This window comes from Cervus canadensis, chromosome 1, assembly GCF_019320065.1.
Source record: "Cervus canadensis isolate Bull #8, Minnesota chromosome 1, ASM1932006v1, whole genome shotgun sequence".
Classification (NCBI taxonomy): domain Eukaryota; kingdom Metazoa; phylum Chordata; class Mammalia; order Artiodactyla; family Cervidae; genus Cervus; species Cervus canadensis.
In genome coordinates, this window is record NC_057386.1 from 53,857,074 (window position 1) to 53,867,705 (window position 10,632).

The window sequence follows — 10,632 nt, forward strand, 5'->3', positions numbered from 1 at the left end:
GCCCTTTCAAAGGCTTAAAAAATTAGCTTGTGAACTATTTCAGGCCACCAGGGGGCCTCCTTCTGCTACCCGAGAGTCCCCAAAGAAACCGCATGGAATGACTTAAATTGTAAGGACTGAAATAGGATCATACTGGAAAGAGTGATATCTCTCCTAGATGTGAGAACTTGGAAAAGATTCTCCCCTGAGCCCACCCCTGCCCTCCTCCCTAAGTCACTTTGCAATGGCTAATTCTGGGTTCTTCTAGTAAGTACAGGAAGGTCTTGCCCTGTTGAGCAAGGCTCCATTCACATTAAAAAGGTCTACACACTTGCAAGACTGTAAGGCACAGACAAGTCCTATATACTGTGGCTCCCAACTCCTGTGAGGAGGATAAATCCAGACTTGAATCGTGGTATCATAAGTATCTCATAACATATGTCTTTAACGGCGAAGGTTTGTCTTTACAAATGGTTTGATTATCTAGTGATAAGCACGTGTTAAATGCATGCATAAGCGTGATGCAGGCATATATGCATTGAAGAGATAACCTGGCCCCACCCTGGAGCATCAGAAACCAACTGTATCACCTAGCAGAATATTTCCTAGACCTCACACATACCAGAATGCACAGGAACAACTTTTAACCCTATTGTGGGCAGCAAGTCTCTGCCGAGATGAGAACCACAGCCACCAGAGGAACTCTGCCTGCCCCACCTCACTATCTTAACTGATCTAGGGAATCTCGCCTAAAGATGGCAAGGTCAGGAGGATCATACAGGTGGTTAAGGCCACATAAGCCCTGGAGAGCCAGATCACAAGCTCCCAGGCCTACCTCTCTGTTCCACCACCACCTCTAAGAGACAGACAGACACACACACAGAGAGATAGACACTGGGGTTTGCACCGTAGTACAGTTCTGAACTTGGAAGTTCTGGTTATGAATCCCAGCTCTCCTGTAAAACTAGTGTGATCTTGAGAAGTTAAATCTCATCTTTAAAATAAGGTTAATTTTAAAGAAATGACTGAAGTTTTGTCAACTATAAGGTACTACCCTGTTGAAATGAATTGTTATTTATCTCTCTAATGTTAACCTCAGCTTCTTTCTCTACTTATTGTCTCAACATGCCATCAAGAATCAAGCAAACCCCTGTTTTGGTTAAATGACCTTTTAACCTTGACATTATCCACAAGAGCTTTCTAGAACCAAAATAACCTGGGGAAAACCCCTGTTCCATGTATGAATAATAACTTACATTTCCTTAATATTGGTATAATTTTTGGTGCTTTCACATACTAGGAGTCATTGAAAAAGGCATATTTAATACAGAGTCAATTATGTGTCTTTAGTAAAAAAGATCAGGAGAGTGAGCAATCCCCCCATCTCTTCTCTCCCCACTTCCATTCCAGTCAATCCATCCTAGGTTGCCCCACAGGAAGGAAGACCAGGACAGAAATCTAAAGAAAAGGAAAAAAAGTAAATTCCTTGTTCCTGATCTTTGGGTCTCGAGGGCGTTAAAGTGACTTAAGGTTCATCTTAGGAATTTTCAAAGGTTGTTTGTTTACGCTTGACTTTTACATTTCTCTTTGACCCCATGTGCCTCAATTGTACCTGACATTACTCAGTATTCTCCACCACACTTTGAGGCTAGAAGTGCACATCCACCCTGCTCTCAGATAAGCAAAGTACAGTTCCCAGAGGGTAAATAGCTTATCCAGTCAAGGTTTCATGGCTGGTGGGCCTTGAGTTAGACCAATTTGCTGACCAAAGATTATAGTTACCCCAGGTTTATGCTTAGCTGTGGCTGATACAATTTCCAGAATGATAGGAAAAGGAGATCCAAAAGGTGTTCTAACACCTATTTTCAGAAAACTTTACAGAATAATACGCATAGAGAAAAGCATGAATTTCGCACACACTGACACACACACAAACAGAACCTGTAGTCAGATGAATAAACTGAATATGCAGGTCTCTCAAAACTCCCCTTGAGTCCATCCAGCCGTCTCTCCAGGAGGAGCCGTCATCCTCACCTCTGACACATGAGTAGCTCTGCCTAATGTTTAACCTTACGTAAATGGAAACATAGGATGTGTTCCCTGCGTCTGGCTTCCTCAGTGCAATGCTATGTCTGTGAAGTACATCCATACTGCTGTGTGTCATCACAGAGAGCTTGGTCTCATCGCTGCGTGGTATTCATTGTGTGAATACACCATCTTTTATCCTTTCTTCTGTGAAAAGCATTTGGAGAGTTTCTAGTTTCGTACACATTATCACATGTGAAATAGATAGCCAGTGCATCGATGTATGGTGCGGGGAACCCAAAGCCAGTGCTCTGTGATGACCTAGGGGGCGGGGTGGGAGGGAAGTGGAAGGGGAACTCCAGACGGAGGGGGCCTGTGTGTGCCCGATGCTGCTTCTTGCTGATGTCTGGCAAAAGCCATCACAGCATTGTAAAATAATTATCCTCTAATTTAAAAAGATAATAAAAGAAAACAGGTAGTACTTGTGACAGCCAGGCTCCTGAGTGGCCCCCAGTGATCCCTGCCTCCTGTATTCACACGTCTCCTACATTGTCTCAGGACTGATTTGTGGAAACAACAGAACATGGCAGAAGTGATGGTGTGTCACGTCCAAGATAACCATTCTGGAAAACGCTGAGGCTTCACTTTGGTGCCTCTCTTTCCCTCCTTTCTTTGGGGAAAGCCATCTGCCACCCTGGAGGACACTCAGGTCACCGTGGATAGGCTGCGTGGGGAGGCACCGAAGCCTCTGGCCAGGGGCTGGACAGGAGCTCTGAGTCCCGCAGTCACCGTGGAGGTGGAACTGTGTCCCTGCTGACAGTCTGACCAAAACCTCCCCAGAGGCCCTCAGCCAGGGTTGTGTTATGTGATTATATGACTTAATGGGTCCTCACACTCTTGTCTCCTAGGCCTTTTCCTCCCCCGGAAAACAAAACAAAAGGAAGATGAATTTCACTTATTGCAAGAAGGAAATTGTACTGACAAACACCATGGACCCCAGGCACTGCACAGACTGTGCTTAATGGGTGAATTTGCCCTTCATCCAGCTAAGTCATTCGCAGATTTCCGAGCCACAGAAACTGTGAGATAACACGTTTGTTGTTACAAGTTGCTAAGCTTTAGAGTAATTTGTTATTCAACAAGAGATAACTAACATTGTGCTATTGTGAAATTTCTTCCACATGATTTTTTGCTTACATACACACACAACTCCTAGGTTGATAAAGACTTAGCAGTGGGATCCCTGGATTAGATAAAGGATAGGTTGTGTTCAGCTCTAACTGCCAGTTTTCTAAAATGTCTGAATCAATTTATCCTCCTACCAGCACTATAAGAGAGTTCTGGAAGCATTACATCTCCACTGATATTCTCACACTTTCATCTTTTCCATTTTAGTCATTCCCATGGATGTAACATTTGCTTTTAATTATATATTTTAGAAAAGGAATGTCCCCCAGAACTCGGGCTGCGATAAGGCAGAGCAGGTTAGAAATGGGAGAAGAAATTAGAGTCTAAGTATAAAATTCAGGTCTGCGCTTTGAAAATGCAAAGCAGCAAGAGATGAATTCTCAGGGAAGTGGTCTGAGACCAGGGAACTAGACTGGAGACTGGAGTTTAGCTCACAGTGAGAACAACAGTCTTTACCAGGCACTCAGCATACTCTAAGCCTTGCTCTCTGAGCTTTGTTTGAATTGGGCTCTCACTTGATCCTCACAACAACCCAGTGAAGTAGGTACTATTATTACCTGTATTTTACAGATGTGGAAACTGGGGCACAGATTAAGCCAAGTAATTGAGATCACACAGCTAGTAGAGTAGGATCTACTATTTAACCACAATACCCACACACCCAGGTACACAGTACGTTTTCAATACCTGGTTCTTGAATAAAGTCCCAGCAGAAGCTGAGCCACAGAGGGTCAAGAGTCCAAGCTAACGCTGAGGACCAGCTCAACAGTTTGGACAAGCCAGGACTGAAAATGCAGATGACCTCTGAACCATCTGCCAGCAGAACTTGGGTCTGTCTGCCACATCTCCCACCACCAAGGCTGGTACTCTGATCCCTGGCCTCCTTGAGTTTCTGCATGGAAAACTCAAAACTCTGAATATCAGCCAGCCTCTGCCTGAAACTCAGGGGCAGGGTATGACAGAGTTCATAGCTGAAAAAGGTAACACCCTGTAGGGGGAACTGAAGGTGAAGGTGATGACTTGGTGAGATCAGGACTGGAAGAACAGTTAGCCAGGTGTGGGGAGTGAGGGGGAGGAACTGGGGTACTTCCAGGGGGAACCCCTGTATTGCAAGCTGGATTCTTAACCCCTGGACCACCAGGGAAGACCCCTACTTGTCCCTATCTTAAAATTAATTTTAAAACATGGCTGATATATGATTGAGTGAGTTTTTAAGACAGTGAAAAGTACAGAAGCTATGAGAAAGTCAGCTTAAATGGGATGTTGGTAGAAAAACAGCAGTTTACCTTGGAAGTGAAATTGCAAACACTGAGAGAAAATGAGTTGACACAAGAATTTGAATTAGGCCCTGTCTGACAGGAACCCACACCCTCCAAATATATACATATTAATGTTTTGCTCTTTCAATCAGAGATTCCTTATGTTCAGTATAGTGGTAGTGGTGGTTTAGTCACTAAGTCGTGATGGCTCTTGGGACACCATGGACTGTGATCTGCCAGGCTCCTATGTCCATGGGATTTCCTAGGGAAGAGTACTTGAGTGGCTTGCCATTTCCTTCTCTAGGGGATCTTCCCAGCCCAGGGATTGAACATACATCTCCTTCATTGCAGGTGGTCTCCTGCATTGCAGGCAGATTCTTTACTGCTGAGCCCTCAGGGAAGCCCCCATGTACAGTATATCCTTATCCAAATGTGTATATCTCAGAAAAACCCAAACACTATCGTGCTATCTGATTAGAGGGCCAGTTAGCATTTACATGGCACTTGGATATAGACAGCATTTTCACCTGCATTGCCTAACTCCTTTCAGAAGTTCAGTGAAATATTATCCTCATTTTCAGATGATGAAATGGGGGCTTGGAGAGGTTAAATGGTTTGCTTGTGATCCAACAGGCTAGGAATAAGACTCACACCCAGATGCAGGTCTTTGCCTTTCCATTCCATTTTTCCCCTGGGCTTTGGAGGCTCCTATAGGATGCCCTCCCTTGGTTGGAGGTCTATGTCACTTGGTCGTCCAGTTAAGGATGTTTCCCAAAAGCCTTATTTTTAAAAATTAATTTTTACTGAAGTATAGTTGCTTTACAATGTTTTGTTAGTTCCTGCTATGCAGCAAAATGAATCAGCCACAGAAAGAAATGTGTTAATTTCTCAGTCATGTCTGACTCTTTGTGATTCCCTGGACTGTAGCCCACCAGGCTCCTCTGTCCATGGGATTCTCCAGGCAAGAATACTGGAGTGAGTAAACCATTCCCTTCTTCAGGAGATCTTCCTGACCTAGGGATCAAATCCTGTAGCTAATAAAAGGAATAAGGCAAATTGCTATGTACACATATTAATTTAGAAGGATCTCTACAATATACTATGTGAAAAAGCTTTCAGCTAATATTTATAATCCAATACCATTCTTATGGACTTTCCTGGTGGTTCAGACAGTAAAGACTCTGCCTGCAAAGCAGGAGACCCAGGTTCAATCCTTGGGTCAGGAAGATCCCCTGGAGAAGGGAATGGCAGCCCACACCAGTATTCCTGCCTGGAGAATTCCATGGACAGAGGAGCCTGGTGGGCTACAGTCAATGGGGTTGCAAAGAGTCGGACATGACGGAGTGACGGACACTTTCACTTTTCACCATTCTTATAAAATAAACTGGGAGTATAAATGAATTCATTTAAGCAAAGAAAAATTACACAAGAACTCATGGTGTGTCATTAAGTGCATGTATACCACTGAGGTGTTATTTTAAGGAAAAGTTTTTCTTTATACTCCTCTATGTTGTTTTAATTATTATAATGAGCAATCATTAAAAGAATAAAGAATTAGGGGGGAGATAAAGTTTTACTTGAGAAATACAACAAATATTATACAAATAAAGCACTTATAAATGAGTCTGGTATGCAACAGTGCTAGGGAATTCCTGAGTCATGCCCGCACGCCAGCTCCCTTCTAAGATGCAGTTCCTCTCTGTTTGTTCATTCACTCACTTGCCCAGTAATTACTGAGCACTCATATTGAGGTACTGAGAATTTAAGCAGTGAAAAGAAATGTTTTGTGATTCAATTAAGTCTGGTTCAGGTATTCAGGCATAATTCTACAAAAAGAGTAAAAGCACATAGGGTCAACTTCCCAGTCTGTGTATTAACTTCATACATTTGGATTCCAGTACCAAGGGAAATGATTCCAGTACCAGTAGAAAGGAAACACAATGTCTATAGTAATTTGGAATGCATAACTGTAAGAATCTTGAGTGCAAAATTAATGGGAGTTCGAGATAGTCTATTGACTTCCTCTTCTTTTCTAAGTTAATAACATGTTTATAGGCCATAGCCTTATTTGTATTTCGGTCTCAATGCATTCCTTGTGGTACAACGTTGGTAAATTAAGGAATCTTTAATGATTCAGAATTCACTCAGGAGGCAACCATATCCTAAAAATACTCGTTACCTAGGAACCCTGAGTAGTAGTAGAGGGAAACTAGGCGGGGACATTGAGAAAGTCCTTTGTGCTATTTTAACAAGGACCATCCAGCCTTGAGTCACAGTGGCCCTGACACTCACAGCTCTTGAGTTCTCAAGCATTTTCATTGGGAACTGTAGGCCGTGTCCAAAAAAAATAGAATTATACTTTTGCTCCATCTCAGCCTTCTATCGAGAAAAGAAAACACAGATGATTTTCCATTTCAAGTTCAAATACAGAATGGATGTTATTTTGTCTTGCTTGACTGGGCTAGTTAATCAGAGTTCAGAGGCTGGCAGCCTGCCAGACATAAATCAGTCTTGATCACATTGTCCTATGAACCCAGAAAAAGAAATAGAAAAGAAGGAAGGGATAGAGCCAGAAAAGTTGTAGGTTTGGGGAAAGTGTGACTGTGAACATTTGTATTTTGAGTGTCCAGCACACGTTGCTTTCCTATAGAGGGTGGCTAGTCCAGAGAGAAAAGGGATACTTGGAGGCAAGATTTGCGTTGCTTCACTCCTCTGCAACTAGACTCTATAATAAAAGTGCTTGCATCAGAGCACATTTTAGCACTCTCACAGTTCTAACTTAATCATGGCAGGAAGCTCTCCTGCTCCTGGGAGAACAAGTTGCGTCACTAGGAACATCTGACTCCAGGATCCAGTGTCCATCATTTTGCCTAAGGTCATTAAAAAAAACTAGAGTATCACCTTACAACATAAAGACTTTGCCCAGATGACAATTAAGGGGAAACACATAGCATGATAAATAATTGAACAGGTGGATTAAAGAAATGCCTTTCCTGTGCAAAATGACATGTGTGATTGACAGTCGTAAATCCAGCCTCTGGCCATGTTCCCACATAGCCCAGGGTTTCTAACCAGTCAGACTGCTCTATTTTTTCAGTTTGCCTTTCTTGGTGGTTCGAGGAGTCTCCTCTGGCTTCACGGAATCAGACAAGCTGTAAAGAAAGGCAGCACCTCAGGAGAAGTTCCTGAGAGCGGCTTTCAAAGGACGCCTGCCAGTGGCAGGTTGCAGGGCTTGCCCACTGGGTGGGATAACATTTTGGATATGGTTTGTGCAGAATGAGGTCTGCTGTGGATCAAATGGCAAGTCTGACTGCTGGCGTGACTTCAGATATGCCGTTTGACTCACTTGTATAAAGTACAACCTGAACATCACCTTTCATACAGGGCCTCATATTTCAGCTTTAAGCATGTTTTCCTCCCAGACCAACAAAAATTCTCCTGATTCTGCTGATTTACCAAGTCATTCACAGCAGAGCAAACATCTTTGCTTATGGACATCCTGGAAATATTCCACACCAGAAAGTTCCTGCATCCTCTACTTGATAACCGCCCATCAGTAGATGCTTTTCCAATCGCAGGGAAAGAAGAGAGAGAGAGAAAGAATGAGGAAAGGAAAAAAGAACACAGTGACTTTTACAAAAGAACCACCATCCTAGTTTCTATTTGTAGCCCCGCGGCAGAATATGAAGTTCCCAGTAAAAATACAACACTCAGACTTGGAACTCCTGCTACCGTGACAGATTTTTGAATGGTTATGAAAGGAGTCTGGGAATTCAGACTGGCAAAGGCCAAGGTTCCCGGCCACTTGGTGGATAGTATTTGAGATTCGCCAAGAGGAAAGACCCCCATTTCCCCAGCCATGCCTGGTAAAGATGAGACAAGTTGGGACAATGAGAAAGGCAGAGGTGGCAGATCTCCCACCTCCTAAAACAGAAAGGCTGACCATGCTAGAATGGTGCAGAGCAGAATGTGAAAACAAAAGAGATGTTTTTAAAAGAAAAAACTTTTGAGGGAAATTTCAAACATATACCGAAATGAGAGAGAATGGCATGATGAATCCCTAGCTACCCATCAGCCAACTTCAGTAACCGCCAGCTCATAGCCATTTTGGTTCCTTTGTACCCTTCCCCCAACCCCCATTAACTGCCAGATTATTTTGGAGTAAATCCCAGACAATATGCAATAGATGCTTTAGAAGGTAAGCTCTTCTAAGGTTTATGACTTGATTAGTTAGTGCAGTTAAATGCTGTAGAAGACTAATTAGGATAATTCATTTGGGATGGATAGTCTAAGAAAGGTTTCCCTGGACTTTGATACTAGCTAAAAACGCTAGTTTCCTAAAACTTGTGTTAGCAGTGCTATCTGATGGCAGTTGAACAGCAGAGCTGTTAGGAGGTGGCCGTCAGAAGAAATAAAGGTGGAGTGTAACTGAGAAGGGTGCTGACCCCAGGCAAGGGTGCAAAATGCCGTTTGAGATCACACGGGGCATGGGAGAACACACAGAGGTCAGAGAGTCTCTGCCGGTTACTACATGGTCTGCTGCCAAAGCCGTTCTTTGATCTTCATCCTTCAGACCTTATTATTAATCTCCCCAGAGGGCTGCCCTTTCCCTCCTCACATACTCAATCCAATCCAGAATCACAAAAGGGCAAGGCAGGTTGAGGCTGAGCATCTGACCATGTCAACCCACCTCTGCTGCTCTGTATCCCTGCCTTTTAGCCCCTGCTACCTCACCTGTGTAAAGCAGAGAAGTGGAAGCAAGACACTCAAGACTCAGCGGAAGTCCATTTGCAGTGCGTGTATATGCAAATATAGATTTGGCAAAGATATACATTATGATGCTGCTTAAGAAGGTTTTGCAATAATAGGATATAGATTAATCACCGGGTTAATCCTTTGCAACATCTCACCTCTCCCTGCATTTAATTATATCTTGATAAATGAAAAGGGCTTCCCTAGTGATTCAGCCGTTAAAGAATCTCCCTGCAATGCAGGAGACCTGGGTTCGATCCCCAGGTAGGGAAGACTCCCTGGAGAAGGAAATGGAAACCCATGCCAGTATTTTTGCCTGGGAAATCCCATGGACAGAGGAGCCTGGAAGGCTAGAGTCCAAGGAGTCACACGAGTCAGATACAACTTAGCAACTAAACCACCATCACTTGATAAATGAAAACTATATATATGCATATATTTCTAAGTTATAGATATATAACTCAGTAATATATATATGTATATTTACAGTTGTATACATTCAATTCAATGGATTTTTAAGCTCCTACTATAAAACAAATACTGTTGTAAATGCTGGGGGAAATAAAACATTGAATAATAAATGATGATTAGGCTCAAGGAGGTTGCATGTAACAGGATTCTAAAGGTAAGTATCTATGTGGCCATAATGCCACATAAGAAAAATACAAGAAAAGGAACCAAATGTGAGTGACAAAAAATGTTATCAGCAGAATATTAATGAAGGTGCAAAAGAAGAAACTGTCACTTATGGATGGGAGTGGGGAGAGGAATCGTAAAAGGCACCTTGGAAGAAGTGCCATTGACATGGACCTTGAAGCCGGGTCAGGGGCAGTTAGTGACGTTGGAGTTGAGGAGAAAAAAGCATTTCAGGAGGCAAGAAAGGTGAAAGGAAAGGGAAATATATGAATATAAGTGGGACGTGTTCAGGGGAAGGCATATACACCACACAGGCGGGAGGAGAGCAGGATATAAAAGGCAGGTTGATTGCATCAGGGGATGTAGCAGAGAACTTCAGAGGGAGTTAATGCCCAAAACCTGAAGGAAGATTACCTGGTCCTAGCTCTGACCCTGAGCTGAGTGATCTTGGCTAAATCAGTGAGACCTTAAAGTTCAACATCTTTGCATGATCAGAGTGTGAACAGTGCCCATCTCTGGCGATTGTTGTTCTGTTACCCTATCCATGGGGCACAGTGAGGTGTCCCGGCTAGTGTGGGAGGGGCAAGGCCACTGAATGCACAGTTGTGCTGGGGAAGGGAGCAGGGTGTGGCTGCTGCTGCTAAGTCGCTTCAGTCGTGTCCGACTCTGCAATTTACCACTCCTGACGTGAGCTCACCCAGACAGGTCTGAAGCCTGGAACTACTCAAGAGGAGGAGATTCTTCTGGAAGCTTGCTTTTCCATTGCTGGCAGGACAGCGGAGCTTTGCCTGAG